Here is a 16,934-nt window from a genome sequence, read left to right on the forward strand (position 1 = left end):
ACCATTCAAGATTATAGATCGTGTCGGACCAGTAGCTTACCAACTGGAGCTACCTCAACAACTCGCGGCTATACATAAAACTTTCCACGTCTCGAATTTGAAGAAATATTTTGCTAAAGAAGATATCACTATTCCGTTGGACGAAATCCAAATCAATGAAAAACTTCAATTCATTGAAGAACCCGTCGAAATAATGGATCGTGAGGTTAAGAGACTTAAGCAAAATAAGATACCGACTGTTAAGGTTTGATGGAATGCTTGTAGAGGACCCGAGTTCACCTGGGAGCATGAAGATCAGATGAAGAAGAAATACCCGCATCTATTTCCAGAAGATTCGTCAACACCTTCAACAGCTTAAAATTTCGGGACGAAATTTATTTAACGGGTATGTACTGTAGTGACCCGAACTTTTCCATGTTTATATATATTAATTGAGATTGATATTTAGATGACTAAATATTTCCAACATGTTAAGCAATCAAACTTATTAATACTTGATTAAATGAAATAAGTTTCATATAGACAATTGATCACCCAAGTTGACCGGCGATTCACGAACGTTACAAAATTGTGAAAACTACATATTGTGGTATATATAGACATATATATATGGTTGACATGAGATTATGATGAGTAAGTATCTCACTAAATATATTAACAATGTGTGATATACATAAGAAATGAGATTACTAAGTTAAGAAACTCGAACTGATATATATAACGATTATCGTTATGATAACGTCTACTAAATACATATGTATCATATTAAGATATTGATACACTATATTTAACATGATAAAATGATATTTAAATATATCATTAAGTGTGTTAACAATGAACTACATATGTAAAAACAAGACTACTAACTCAAGAATTACGAAACGAGACTTATATGTAACGATTATCGTTGTAACAATTATCGTTGTAACGCTATTTTAATGTATGTATCATATTAAGATATATTCATACATCATAATATCATGATAATATAATAATTTAACATCTCATTTGATATAATAAACATTGGGTTAACAACATTAATTGAGATCGTTAACTTAAAGGTTTCAAAACAACACTTACATGTAACGACTAACGAAGACTTAACGACTCCATTAGAATGTATATACATGTTGTGTTTTGATATGTATTCTTAAACTTTTGAAAGACTTCAAGACACATATCAAAGTACTTCTACTTAATAAAAATGCTTACAATTACATCCTCGTTCAGTTTCATCAACAATTCTACTCGTATGCACCCGTATTCGTACTCGTACAATAGACAGCTTTTAGATGTATGTAGTATTGGTATATACACTCCAATGATCAACTCTTAGTAGCCCATGTGAGTCACCTAACACATGTGAGAACCATCATTTTGCAACTAGCATGAAATATCTCATAAAATTACAAAAATATTAGTAATCATTCATGACTTATTTACATGAAAACAAAATTACATATCCTTTATATCTAATCCATATACCAACGACCAAAAACACTTACAAACACTTTCATTCTTCAATTTTCTTCATCTAATTGATCTCTCTCAAGTTCCATCTTCAAGTTCTAAGTGTTCTTCATAAATTCCATAAGTATAGTTTCATAAAAATCAAGAATACTACCAAGTTTGCAAGTTTACTTCCAAGCTTTCTAATCCATTCCAAGTAATCATCTAAGATCAAGAAACCTTTGTTATTTATAGTAGGTTATCTTTCTAATTCAAGGTAATATTCATATTCAAACTTTGATTCAATTTCTACAACTATAACAATCTTATTTCGAGTGAAAATCTTACTTGAACTGTTTTCGTGTCATGATTCTGCTTCAAGAACTTTCAAGCCATCCAAGGATCCTTTGAAGCTAGATCCATTTTTCTCATTTCGAGTAGTTTTATCCAGAAAACTTGAGGTAGTAATGATGTTCATAATATCATTCGATTCATACATATAAAGCTATCGTATTCGAAGGTTTAAACTTGTAATCACTAGAACATAGTTTAGTTAATTCTAAACTTGTTCGCAAACAAAAGTTAATCCTTCTAAATTGAATTTTAAAATCAATTAAACACATATTCTATATCTATATGATATGCTAACTTAATGATTTAAAACCTGGAAACACGATGAACACCATAAAATCGGATATACGCCGTCGTAGTGAAACCGGGGGCTGTTTTGGTTTGGATAATTAAAAACTATGATAAACTTTGATTTAAAAGTTGTTCTTTCGGGAAAATGATTTTTCATATGAACATGAAACTATATCCAAAAATCTTGGTTAAACTCAAAGTGAAAGTATATTTTTTAAAATGGTCATCAAGGTGTCGTTCTTTCGACGGAAATGACTACCTCTTTAGTAATTGACATGTAACTTAAATTTTCGACTATAAACCTATACTTTTTCTGTTTGGATTCTTAAATTAGAGTTCAATATGAAACCATAGCAATTTAATTCACTCAAAACGGATTTAAAATGAAGAAGTTATGGGTAAAACAAGATTGGATATTTTTGATCTTTTTAGCTACGGGAAATGTTTAACAAATCTATACAAATCATATCCTAGCTAACTTATATTGTATTATACATGTATTCTAATATATTATGTAATCTTGGGATACCATAGACACGTATGCAAATATTTTGACATATCATATCGACCCATGTATATATATTATTTGGAACAACCATAGACACTCTATATGCAGTAATGTTGGAGTTAGCTATACAGGGTTGAGGTTGATTCCAAAAATATATATACTTTGAGTTGTGATCTAGCCTGAGACGTGTATACACTGGGTCGTGGATTGATTCAAGATAATATATATCGATTTATTTCTGTACATCTAACTGTGGACAACTAGTTGTAGATTACTAACGAGGACAGCTGACTTAATACACTCAAATCTTTAAAACATAATAAAAATGGTTGTAATTATATTTTGATCATACTTTGATATATATGTACATATTTGTATAGGTTCGTGAATCGATCCGTGGCCAAGTCTTATTTCCGAGGAAGGAAATATCTGTGAAAGTGAGTTATAGTCCCACTTTTAAAATCTAATATTTTTGGGATGAGAATACATGCAGGTTTTATAAATGATTTACAAAATAGACACAAGTACGTGAAACTACATTCTATGGTTGAATTATCGAAATCGAATATGTCCCTTTTTATTAAGTCTGGTAATCTAAGAATTAGGGAACAGACACCCTAATTGACGCGAATCCTAAAGATAGATCTATTGGGCCTAACAAACCCCATCCAAAGTACCGGATGCTTTAGTACTTCGAAAATTATATCATATCCGAAGGGTGTCCCGGAATGATGGGGATATTCTTATATATGCATCTTGTTAATGTCGGTTACCAGGTGTTCACCATATGAATGATTTTTATCTCTATGTATGGGATGTGTATTGAAATATGAAATCTTGTAGTCTATCGTTACGATTTGATATATATATAGGTTAAACCTATAACTCACCAACATTTTTGTTGACGTTTAAAGCATGTTTATTCTCAGGTGAATACTAAGAGCTTCCGCTGTTGCATACTAAAATAAGGACAAGATTTGGAGTCCATGTTTGTATGATATTGTATAAAAACTGCATTCAAGAAACATATGTCGATGTAATATATTTCTATTGTAAGCCATTATGTAATGGTCGTGTGTAAACAGTATATTTTAGATTATCATTATTTGATAATCTACGTATTGTTTTTAAAACCTTTATTGATAAAATAAAGGTTATGGTTATTTTAAAAATGAATGTAGCCTTTGAAAAACGTCTCATATAGAGGTCAAAACCTCGCAATGAAATCAATTAATATGGAACATTTATAATCAATATGAACGGGACATTTCACGTTTACCCGAAAAAGTTTAAAATGGCTCGATAAATTAACTCTCCCCCCCCCCCATTTAGTTTGATGCAATGCCCTCAATGCGTTAAAATGATAGAATAAGTGAAAATGAGGGGCACTTTGAAATAGAAAATATGAGAGAAAAGAAAGTAAAAACCGGCTAAGATCAAACGATCTTTGTTGTCACCATTCGGATAATATGTAGTCACCAAGGTCACTTGCATGTCGTTGTACCACTTGTTGAGCCAGAAGAAGGAGCCAAGTGCATATGGCATTCCGTACAATTGAAGTATGCTCACAAGGTACAAAATGTGTGGGGCCATACTCGGGGGAGTATGTGCGCCCACAATAAAATCATAACGTTCCAAAGTCATCAACAAAGTAAACTAAACATCCATCAACATAATGATATTCTGAACCAAACAACTCAATCAATAAGATCACATTCAAAAGATAGTCTCTATGCTTCAACAAACAAGCATAAGATAATAATGATTGTCATCACACATGCATAATCCAATGAATCAATCAACACACAAATCAACATCAAATGCCTAATAAGAACAAATATAATCAACACGAAATAAGTTCAAGTTATTACAAACCAAATTCAACTTCATAATTGTTTTATCCGGGAATCACATACCCTCCGGATTCAAATACCTACAATCGTTACCGATAATCAAACACAAAAGAATTGTTTTCATCACACAACCAAATCACTAAATTGTTCAAATTTCCCCAAACCATCCGCCCACAATTATTACATGCCAAATATTTAAACATAAGTTTCATAAATCAACCAATCAAAAGTTTAACTAACCATCAATAAAAGGAGCGAGAGCACAAAAATTAGAGTTACCACCAATTATAACCTCCGTAGTACGAGCTTTCGGATTGGTCCGGGTTTGGATAATCCTCATAGTTTGGCGGCCTACTCCACTCATCTTGCTCTTGTTGTTGTTGTTGCCTCAACCGCTCGAAATGCTCGAATTCTTCGGCTCTCCTAAGAGCTTCATTGTGGTCATAGTCAATAAGAGGTTGGCTTCTTGGGTGCTCAAAATCATATGGGTTATAGGTGGGAGAAAAAGGCATAGGCGCATTTGGGTCCGCGTGGCTTAGTTGGTTACAATGAACTTGCCATTGAGATACTGCACGGAGGCCCAAAAATTTATAATGCGCCTCGTATTCTTGGTTGCCTTGGTTGATATGAAGTTGATTTTGTTGATTGGCAATCCAGGCTTGATTATACCCCCTGGAACACTACTCTCGCACCTTGTGCTCCACTACTCGATCCAATATTACCCGTCTCATAACCATGCATCACCCTCTCATCTTCTTCACCTTCATTCTCTTCCTCGACAATAATGTTCCCTAGATCAAACCATCTCCTCATGATGTTATTATGGTCCTGCTTAAGAATCTTACCCCCTTGTAGTCAACATACCCAAATCTACCCATTTCCTTGGCCACATACCCCATTATGTCAATCCCTAACTGATTAGCTATCCTAGTTACAAAAACGCCACCCACCGTGCCCTTCTTTCCCTTTGTCCAATTCTTGTCAAAAACATAGTCGGCTATAACATGCGGGACATGGACACTTATATGGTGAAAGATTCGATCAGTGAGCCAAATGTCCAAATGGGACATTTTCTCATTACTGTGAAAAAGGTAGTTAACCGTGTTAGCAATGAATTAGGCTATGATCCGGTTGGGAATGGTCCTTAGAGTGTTGGCTACGGTCTTTCCTGGGCTAAAAGCTCCGATGCTCATTTGGTGCCACAATTCGGGATAGTTAAATTCTTTAGGGTTGGTGTTGGGGATTTCACATGTGCAAAGATAATCCCAAAGGCTATTGGATTTGTTCTTGAATTCTCTGTAGATTTCTAGGGCATTGATAAATTGAAGCATACTCATGCTTCGAGGTTTTCCAGCCAATTGAAAATGCATGTAATTAGGGTCCTCAATGTCGTCTACTGTAAAGTCTACTGTTAGGGTGGAGGTACACTCTAGAGTTGGGACCACGTATACGGGCTCATTTAAATTGAAAATAGGAATCCAAGGGCTAAGTGACAAGCTCCTGAATTCAACCTTAAACATGTCCTCTACCTCTGCGTGCATGCCCGCCTCATCTAGAGGAGACCAGTCAATATACTTCCCTGGGTAAAACTTATCTTTAAGCCTAAGTTCTAGGCCCGCTCTAAAATGTTCATTCATTAAGATTTGTTGCAAACAGGGGTCTGTTGAAAGCCTACGGATGTCTTCTGGGATCATTGGCACTTCTTCTTCTTCTTCCTTCTTCTTCTTCTTCTTCTTCTTCTTCTTCTTCTTCTTCTTCTTCTTCTTCTTCTTCTTCTTCTTCTTCTTCTTCTTCTTCTTCTTCTTCTTCTTCTTCTTCTTCTTCTTCTTCTTCTTCTTCTTCTTCTTCTTCTTCTTCTACTTCTTGCTGAACTGTAGGACATTTCCCTCTCCCTTTGATTCCAATGCTCTTTTGTCGCTTACCCCCACTTCCGGAGGTACCATGTGATGTTGGAGTTTCGCTAGTCTACAAAACAAAACGAACAAGAGAAACATTGTGGAGAGGTATATGTTAGCATATAAGCAATTCGTCTTCAAACTTCAACCATCATCACTAAGTTGATTCCAATAATTCACAACAAGTTTTATCATGCAACTTATGTCAACATTTAGCATACATGACTAAAACAAGTGCAATTAATCAGCAAAGCATGAAATCAAACAAGGATAAACCTCATGGCACAATCTCAAATTTATTAAAAATTTGTAAAATTTAGCTCATGCAATGAGATATCGAATCATATGTAGTATCACAAGATAAACATGCATTATCATCAATCATTAGATTTCATTTGGTCAAACATGGTCAACGTGAACCAATTGCAAAAAGTCAACCCTAGCCAAAGTCTAATTCTTTCAAAATTTGGCTAAGATGAAGAGTATTCATCAAATAATAGAAATTCTTCATGTCATAACATAAATAGACTGCAAACAAATACATTATCACTAATACACATGCTCAGATTGGTCAAACCAAGTCAAACCTCAAACTTATGAACCCTAATTTGCAAATTCAAATCATACAAGCATGAAAGATGGATTCAAAGAAAGATAATCATGGCAACCTATCAATTAAGCAATAACAACATCAATTAATACTCCAATTTGGCTCAGAATCAAAAACCCCCAAATTGGATGAACCCTAGAATTTCAAATTCAAAATCGATGTAACTAAGCATGCAAATCATGTTAATAAACATCAATGTAGTCTAGATTCATCAACAATTTGACCATTAGCATCATTAATCAAGCACAATCTAGAATTAAGCATAAAGAAAAAAATAGTAAAAATCACAAGAATCATGTTAAAAAATGAATTTAAATGATGGATTCTTACTTTTCCCATGTTAAATGTTGAAGATTTGCAAGAAATTGAATGAAATTTGAAGTTTTGTGTTGATAAGGGTTGAGAGAACGCCGCACTTAGAGTCTTAGAGAGAAAAGTTGAGTTGGGTGTGAAAAAGTGAGGTTTTGGTCGTGCAGATTCTTTAAGTAACCAGGTACAGGAGCGCCACTTTTGGAACAAAAGCGCCATTCCTGGTGAAAGAAGAGCGTCGCTCTTGAATTTAAAAGTGTCGCTCTTGGCGAATGAAAAGCGTCACTTTTGAAAACAAATGCGTCGTTCCTGGCTACTGTCCATTTTTAGTCTCAAAACACAGGTTAAAGCGCCGCTTTTAGAACAGGAGCGCCGCTCTTTATGAGAAAAAGCGACGCTTCTGTAACAAAAGCGTCGATTTTGTACCTGAATGCAGTTTTTCCAATTTAAAGTCCATTTTGACCCATTCACAAACTATTTTTGGTGTTTTTCAATTTTACCCGTATGCATGAAATGCAAAAACATAAAAATGCAACTAAGAAAGGAATATCATACAATTCTAAATGCAATGCAACTAAAAGAAACTATGTATACAATTGTGGAAAGTTTTTAACGAGTCTATCACCAGACTCCCATCCCCTTGAGAATTCAACTAATACCGGGGTGGTAAACTTCCCCTCCCTTTGAGCTAAGGGAAATATTGCCACCACTTAACTTTGACATTAACCAATCATTTGTTACTTTGGTTTCATTGATTAAATCTTTAAGTTTGATTTTTTAACGTTTTGACAAGTTTGAAATTAGGCGTTTTCTCAAATGTTCGTCCTTTTTAGATGAAGCCCGATGCACCCGCCCCAAAAACATTTCTCATGGATTTGTCAACAACGTCATTTTGATCTTTGGATTTACCTTGAGTTCCCTTGGTCAATCCCCCGCCAACTTTAGTTGGTGAACCAACTTGCTTTGTGCTTGTGATGCATTGCACACTAGCAATAACTTGTGGTGTGGTCAATGGTATTGATGGTGCTTTAACATGTTTGGTTCGTATGCTCATGCATTTCCCTTTGTCCCTAAGAGTCAATTTTCCGGTTCTAAAGTCAAAGAAAGAATTCGTTGTTGCTAAAAATGGCTTTCCCAAAATAAGGGGTACAACAGGATCTTCCTTTATATCGACAATGACAAAATCAATTGGAAATTCCATGTCCCCCATCTTAACAATTAAGTCTTCGGCAATCCCCACACTAGAGTTAATTGATTGATCAATTAATTTTACTCCCATTGTAGTGGGCGAAAGTTAACCTAAGCCTAACCTTTTGTAAATGGAGTAAGGGATACTTGCCCCCGAGTCGGCTAAAGATGTAAGCATCTCCAACCCATTCACATTACATGGAATAAGAAAAGGTCCGGGATCTCCCATTTTTGGTGGTAGGTTACATTTCTTTAAAATCTCATCACACTCCTTTTTCAAGAAAGCAGTGGATGCTTGTTCAACATCTTCCTTTTTGGCTATAAGTGTCTTCAAAATTTTTCCATAGTTGGGCATATTCTCACGCACCTCCGCTAAAGGGAGTTTAACATAAATGTTTTCATTGTCGGTTAAAGTTGACTTACAATCCACATCCTTTAGATGTGTAGGAGGTAATGGTGGAGGATATGAGACCGGTCTTTCATTTTTCTCTTCGGTTGATGTAGTAAGAACCTCAACCTCGTTCTTTTGCTCCTTTGCATTCAAAAAAGTTTTGACACTTTTCTCTTTCTCAACCTTTCCCAATTTAATTCACTCAAAATTACCCTATAGTTCCTTGCATGTTGACTCGATAGCCTCCATGGACATTACACTTTTAACTTAATAGGGAATGAACATTGCATCATCCGAATCCACCAAAAACTTGAATACCCCATAATCTATCATATTAATTTCCAACACTTCACTGAAATCAAACTTGTCCCCTTCAACGTCGAACGTGAAAACTTGAGGATATTCGGGTTAATCCTCTTCGGTTGAATCTATCGAGTTCACTTGAGCATAAGTATTGTTGGGATCGGAGGAACTCACTTGATTATGGTTTGGATTGGTAGTGTTGCTCTCGATAGGAATAACTTGCGTGTTATTGTGGTTTTGGTTTTGTTGGTTATGTTGGGGGTGTTGGTTATTTCGGTTGTTGTTGATGTAGTTGTTGTTTGGGTTAACTTGAGTGTTTGAAGGTAAAGTTCCTTATGCTCTTTCGGCAACTTGATATGAAAGTCTTCCAACGGTGCTCTCAAGATTTTGGAATGAGGCTTGTTGTTTTCGTATTTGTTGCTTCAAAAGTTCATTTTCTTTTGTTAGGAAAGCTTCGGTTGATTCTACCTTCTTGATATAGTTTTGCATGATTTCTTCTAAACTCTTCGAAGGTTGGGATTGTTGAATGTTTTGTTGAGGTTGTTGATTATAACCTTGGTTATTTTGTGGTTGACTATAACCTTGGTTGTTTTGATAATTCGAATTGGCATGGTTGTTATAAGGTTGATTGTTGTAAGGTTGTTGGTTTTGGTATTCAAAGTTGTTGTTCGGTTTTGGTTATAGTTGTTGTTGTAACCTTGGTTTCAGTTTTGGTTTGAAAATGCGGGTGGTGTATTGGTTTGATTGTTGAATGAAACTTGCTTTTGATTAGGATCGTAGTAGCCTTGGTTTGATGTTCCTCCCCATTAATAGTTTTGATTACTCACGTAGTTCACATGAGCATCTGAATTCATGGGAATGTCATCTAGATCAACATGATTACATTGAGTAATTTGAGGACAATTCTTTGTGAGATGTGGACCCTCGCATCGTTGACAACCTACTTGCATTGCAAGTATCGTTTGTTGAAGCTTTTTCAACTCTTTCCCATACGTTTGAAATTGATTGTTCAAGCTTGCAAGCGGCACTCCCATTATCACTCTCGATTTGTGCTACACTTTTCCTTGTCAAATCTCACGGTGAAGGTGCCCATTCATATGTGTTAACTGAGATGTCTTCCAATAAGATTTCGGCAGCATTTGGTGATTTATACATAAATACCCCACCAGATGAAGAATCAAAATATTGCTTCGTCAAAGCATTAGTACCCCGGTAGAATATGTTGATGTACTCCTTCTTCGTCAAACCGTGCGGTGGGTAAGCTCTTAACATTTTCTTGAATCGTACCCACGCATCATACAAAGACTCATCACCTTGTTGGGTGAACTCATTAATCTCCATTCGAAGTCGTTCTACTTTTGACGGTGGAAAGAAGTGGTTGATAAACTCATTGGTTAAATCTTGAAAAGTTCTTAACCAAACTTTCGCTTCCCCTTGAAGTGCAAAGGGGAATGCCCTTAACTTAAAAGCATCATCGGTGACATCCTTGTTTTTGTAGATATCACAAAGATCATTAAAATGTTGGATGTGTTCGAACAAATTCTCGTCTATTAACCCATGAAAGTACGTATCTTTGATCAACGTCAAAAAGTTACCCTCAATCTTCCAATTATCCGCTTCAATTGGTGGTTTTGTAATAGCCGGTGCTATCATCGTTGGTGCAACTAATCTAGCATTCCACATCGATGTGTCATTCAGATCATTCAATAACTCTTGATTAACCGGATTAATCGGATTTCCCTCTTCATTGAGAATCGGTTGACCGTTAGGATCCATGTCTTCTAAACAAAATGGCAAAGCTTTGAAATTTTTCCTTAATACCCTTTCTTCTCTACGATTATAAACCCCGTGCACGTGTTTTTCGGGATTGAAAAATGGATGTGTGAACTCTTGATCCTTGTGGGACCTTGTTTTCATACACCAAAGGTACCTATCCTTCAATCACAACACAAACACAAGCGGTAAAAAGTAACTTTCGTAAGGGTAAACCCCTACGAAAGGATCGACCAATCAAAAGTTTAAACCAAATATCCAACTAAGCTAACCGCTCCCCAGCAGCGGCGCCAAGAAAGTATGATAAGCATGTACAAGTATACATCTTTTACCCTCTAAATTTATATATGATTCAAACACTACAAATAAGCACACACAACTAACGAGCACTTAGAACCCGGTTATTATAGCACTTCAATGTAAGTATTCTTATCAAGTTCCTCCCAAGAGAGCGGTGTAAGTCGAATATTTAAAACTATCAATTGTCCTAGGGTTTGTTTGATTGGGGAGTTTTGATTGATTTTGATTAACAACTAAAACTTGCACAATTAAACAAACTTATACTTAACAAGTAAACTAGTAGCGAGAAACAAGTACAAAGTATTAAGACTTAAATCAAATTAACTAAGAAGTGTTCACTTATCTAATCATCTCTATGCTTGGCTTGCCCCATTTTACCTATTTTGCTATCACATTAGTTGTTGAACTATTAAATGTTTAGTATTACTACCAAACCTCAAATCAAATAACACACTGCGAATTCACATAAGCATTGTATCCTAAGATCGAATTAAGCATGATTTGGTTATTGAGATTATGCTTGGGTTGAAATCACTTAATACCCCCAACTATCGAAATCACTTAAGATAATCGACACTACTATGTTGACTAAAGGCCAATTGAAAATCAACCTAGATCAAGAACATAATAACTTGAAATTCCTAAGCTAGTTGTCTAGATTACCCAAGGTGTTGAAGTACACATTGATTCACTTCTCAAATCACTAAGAGAGCTACTCAACATATGTAATCAAAGTCAAGCCTAAAACAAACTCATAGCAATGGATCTTTAGCTAATCAATGACACATGATCATGTAATTCATTCAAACAACATTATTCAATTGATTTTGGGGCAAACACTATCATTAGAGATTCATAGATAAGCAAACACAAGAGATTTAGCCAATCATGGCGAAGATCAAACTAATAATAAGCATAGAAACATAGACAATCATCATCTTAAAGTTAGTACAAGTAATAAATGCAAAGTAAATGAAGAAAAGTGAAGATTACAACCCAAAATGTAAATGATGAAGATCTAGAGTAAATCTAAGATGAATCTTGAGCTAGCTTCCTTAAATCCACCCTTAAACACCAATGGATGATGAAATTAGGGTTTTGTAGGTGAAATTCGAAGTTGTGGTAGCTGCTCTCTAAAGATACATATAAAAAATAACCTAATCTTGTTCCTTTTATAGTGCTGAAAATATAGGCTGAAACAGCGACAGGAGCGCCGCTTTTGACTCAGGAGCGGCTCTTTTGGCTTAAATGAGGAGCGGCGCTTTTGATCAGGAATGCCGCTTTTGGCACAACTCAGGGGCGGTGCTTTTGGTTTAGGAGCGCCGCTTTTAGCTGGATAGGAGCGGCACTTTTGGCTGTAGGAACGGCACTTCTGGTCACTGGTGGAAAATGGAGTCAAAACTTGCATAAGAACGTCGTTTTTGAGAGAGGTGCGGCGCTTTTGCTCCATAGGAGCGGCGCTCTTAGTTGAGGAGCGGCGCTTTTCATGCTGAATTCTGCACTTGTCATTTTCTTAGCCACTTTTGATTAAGATTTGGTCAATTTTACACCAAATTAAGTCCTTAGCCCCCAAATTGCCATTTAGCTCAATATCACACAAAATAGGCTCCAAGATCATCAAAAATCGAGCAAAGTGAGGGAGATATCGCGGAATAAAATATGTATAAATGGGGCGATATCAACAACGTTCGATCATATCGTGTAATATTGCTACCATGCATAGCTGAAATGTAGCTGGTGCATTGCACAACCCAAAGGGAATGCGTCGATAGGCAAATGTTCCATAAAGACATGTGAAGGTTGTCTTTTCTTGGTCCTTCGGATCGAGGGGAATTTGAAAATAGCCGGAAAAACCGTCAAGAGAATAAAAGAACTCGTTTCCTGATAGGCGTACTAACATTTGATCAATGAATGGTAATGGAAAATGATATTTCTGGGTTGCATCGTTTAGTTTACGATAATCTATGTGAACCCTCCAACCAGTGACCTCCCGTATTGGAATAAGTTCATTATTCTCATTTTTAATTACGGTCATTCCTCCCTTCTTGGGTACTACTTGAACATGACTGACCCATGGCGAATAGGAAATAGGATAGATCAGACCGGCGTCCAGAAGTTTGATTACTTCTTTCTTGACGACTTCTTGAACCATTGGATTGACCCTTATTTGCCTCTAAACTTATGGTTTGACATCATATTCCATGAAGATCTTGTGGGTGCAATAGTTTGGACTGATTCCTTTTATGTCAGAAATCTTCCAAGCAATTGCTTTCTTATGTGATTTCAGAGCCCTATTCAATTCTGCCTTCTTATGTGGTGTGAGGTTTTTAGAAATGATTACAAGGAGTTTCGATTCTCCTTCTAAGAATGCATATTCCAGATGTTCGGGTAACTTATTCAATTCCAATTCCGGAGGTTCCTCGATAGATGGCATCATTCTTACTATCTCCTCTCTGTCTAATGAGTCATATCTCTCCTGAAATTCTGATTCTTCTTCTTTAATAGCGGTCACTGATGCTATCTGTTATTTGATTCTAGAAATTGTCCTTCTTAATGCTTCGTCTTCAGAAACGTCTTCTTTAGTTTCGAAGGCTGGTTCAAGAATTTCATCGCAGTCCTCATTTAATTATGGTTCCTGAAATACCGGAATGAAATCTGTTTCTTCATTCGGTCTTCTCCTTAACAGAGGTAGGTGAATGCCTTGACCTAGCAGTGCTATTTAGATAGTCATGCCAAGAAAGTTACTTTCAGAGAGGGGAGATTTATATTGACCAGGATCTATGGCTGAATGGATGTCGAGATTTCCTTCAGGAGTTGTAAAGAACAGATCCATAGAAATTTGATCTTGACTACATATAGGCATGGTATCCTCCAGATATTCATTGACGAGTTCTTGAAAAGTATCAGCGAGATTGAGATCTTCTTCGCGAGGGTGGCTCATGAGTCGGTTGACATTAAATGTGACTTCTTCATTTCCAACTCTTAATTTCAGTGATTTCTCGTGTACATCAATTATGGCCTTGGCGGTATTCAAGAATGGTGTGCCAAGAATGAGTAGGACCTTCATGTCTTCCTCAATATCCATAATGACGAAATCAACGGGGAATGCAAACTTATCCACTCTGACTAGGACATCCTCAGCTATTCCTCAAGGAATCTTAACTGATCTGTCCACGAGTTGGATAGTCATTCTGGTAGGCCATAAGTCATTTAATCCTAGCTTTTTGAATAATGAATAGGGCATTAGGTTTACACTGGCTCCTTAGTCTGCTAATGCATTCCTAATTTGGACATCTTGTAGGTAGCAAGGTACCGTGAATCTTCCTATATCTCCTAACTTAGGGGGAATACCATGTTGTAACACTAATGAACATTCCTCACTTAAGGGTAAGCTAACTATCTTTCTTAATCTCTCTTTATTTGAAAGCAATTCTTTGAAAAATTTAGCGCAGTTTGGCATTTCTTCTAAAGCATCTACTATTCATACATTTAAATGCAGATTCATAATAATATCCCAGTACTTTGCGAATTGTGCTTCTTGTTTTTCCTTCCTAATCCTACCTGAAAAAGGTATGCGTGTAGTGACCCGAACTTTTCCATGTTTATATATATTAATTGAGATTGATATTTACATGATTAAATGTTTCCAACATGTTAAGCAATCAAACTTGTTAAGACTTGATTAATTGAAATATGTTTCATATAGACAATTGACCACCCAAGTTGACCGGTGATTCACGAACGTTAAAACTTGTAAAAACTATATGATGACATATATGGATATATATATAGTTAACATGATACTATGATAAGTAAACATATCATTAAGTATATTAACAATGAACTACATATGTAAAAACAAGACTACTAACTTAATGATTTTTAAACGAGACATATATGTAACGATTATCGTTGTAAAGACATTTAATGTATATATATATATATCATATTAAGAGATATTCATACATGATAATATCATGATAATATAATAATTTAAAATCTCATTTGATATTATAAACATTGGGTTAACAACATTTAACAAGATCGTTAACCTAAAGGTTTCAAAACAACACTTACATGTAACGACTAACGATGACTTAACGACTCAGTTAAAATGTATATACATGTAGTGTTTTAATATGTATTTATACACTTTTGAAAGACTTCAATACACCTATCAAAATACTTCTACTTAACAAAAATGCTTACAATTACATCCTCGTTCAGTTTCATCAACAATTCTACTCGTATGCACCCGTATTCGTACTCGTACAATACACAGCTTTTAGATGTATGTACTATTGGTATATACACTCCAATGATCAGCTCTTATCAGCCCATGTGAGTCACCTAACACATGTGGGAACCATCATTTGGCAACTAGCATGAAATATCTCATAAAATTACAAAAATATGAGTAATCATTCATGACTTATTTACATGAAAACAAAATTACATATCCTTTATATCTAATCCATACACCAACGACCAAAAACACCTACAAACACTTTCATTCTTCAATTTTCTTCATCTAATTGATCTCTCTCAAGTTCTATCTTCAAGTTCTAAGTGTTCCTCATAAATTCTACAAGTTTTAGTTACATAAAATCAAGAATACTTCCAAGTTTGCTAGCTCACTTCCAATCTTGTAAGGTGATCATCCAACCTCAAGAAATCTTTGTTTCTTACAGTAGGTTATCATTCTAATACAAGGTAATAATCATATTCAAACTTTGGTTCAATTTCTATAACTATAACAATCTTATTTCAAGTGATGATCTTACTTGAACTTGTTTTCGTGTCATGATTCTGCTTCAAGAACTTCGAGCCATCCAAGGATCCGTTGAAGCTAGATCCATTTTTCTCTTTTCCAGTAGGTTTATCCAAGGAACTTAAGGTAGTAATGATGTTCATAACATCATTAGATTCATACATATAAAGCTATCTTATTCGAAGGTTTAAACTTGTAATCACTAGAACATAGTTTAGTTAATTCTAAACTTGTTCGCAAACAAAAGTTAATCCTTCTAACTTGACTTTTAAAATAAACTAAACACATGTTCTATATCTATATGATATGCTAACTTAATGATTTAAAACCTGGAAACATGAAAAACACCGTAAAAACCAGATTTACGCCGTCGTAGTAACACCGCGGGCTGTTTTGGGTTAGTTAATTAAAAACTATGATAAACTTTGATTTAAAAGTTGTTATTCTGAGAAAATGATTTTTATTATGAACATGAAACTATATCCAAAAATTATGGTTAAACTCAAAGTGGAAGTATGTTTTCTAAAATTGTCATCTAGACGTCGTTCTTTCGACTGAAATGACTACCTTTACAAAAACGACTTGTAACTTATTTTTCCGACTATAAACATATACTTTTTATGTTTAGATTCATAAAATAGAGTTCAATATGAAACCATAGCAATTTGATTCACTCAAAACGGATTTAAAATGAAGAAGTTATGGGTAAAACAAGATTGGATAATTTTTCTCATTTTAGCTACGTGAAAATTGGTAACAAATCTATTCCCACCATAACTTAATCAACTTGTATTGTATATTATGTAATCTTGAGATACCATAGACACGTATACAATGTTTCGACCTATCATGTCGACACATCTATATATATTTCGAAACAACCATAGACACTCTATATGTGAATGTTGGAGTTAGCTATACAGGGTTGAGGTTGATTCCAAA

At 35.2% G+C, this 16,934-nt stretch overlaps 1 non-coding gene across 1 annotated transcript; it reads left to right on the forward strand.

The window, feature by feature from the left end:
- The first annotated feature begins 10,391 nt into the window (after window positions 1-10,391).
- LOC139860948 (small nucleolar RNA R71) lies at window positions 10,392-10,498 on the forward strand. The gene has a single exon (XR_011763573.1). It is a non-coding gene; the product is annotated as a small nucleolar RNA R71 (small nucleolar RNA).
- The last annotated feature ends 6,436 nt before the right edge of the window (window positions 10,499-16,934 follow it).

Source organism: Rutidosis leptorrhynchoides, chromosome 7, assembly GCF_046630445.1.
Source record: "Rutidosis leptorrhynchoides isolate AG116_Rl617_1_P2 chromosome 7, CSIRO_AGI_Rlap_v1, whole genome shotgun sequence".
NCBI classification, from domain to species: domain Eukaryota; kingdom Viridiplantae; phylum Streptophyta; class Magnoliopsida; order Asterales; family Asteraceae; genus Rutidosis; species Rutidosis leptorrhynchoides.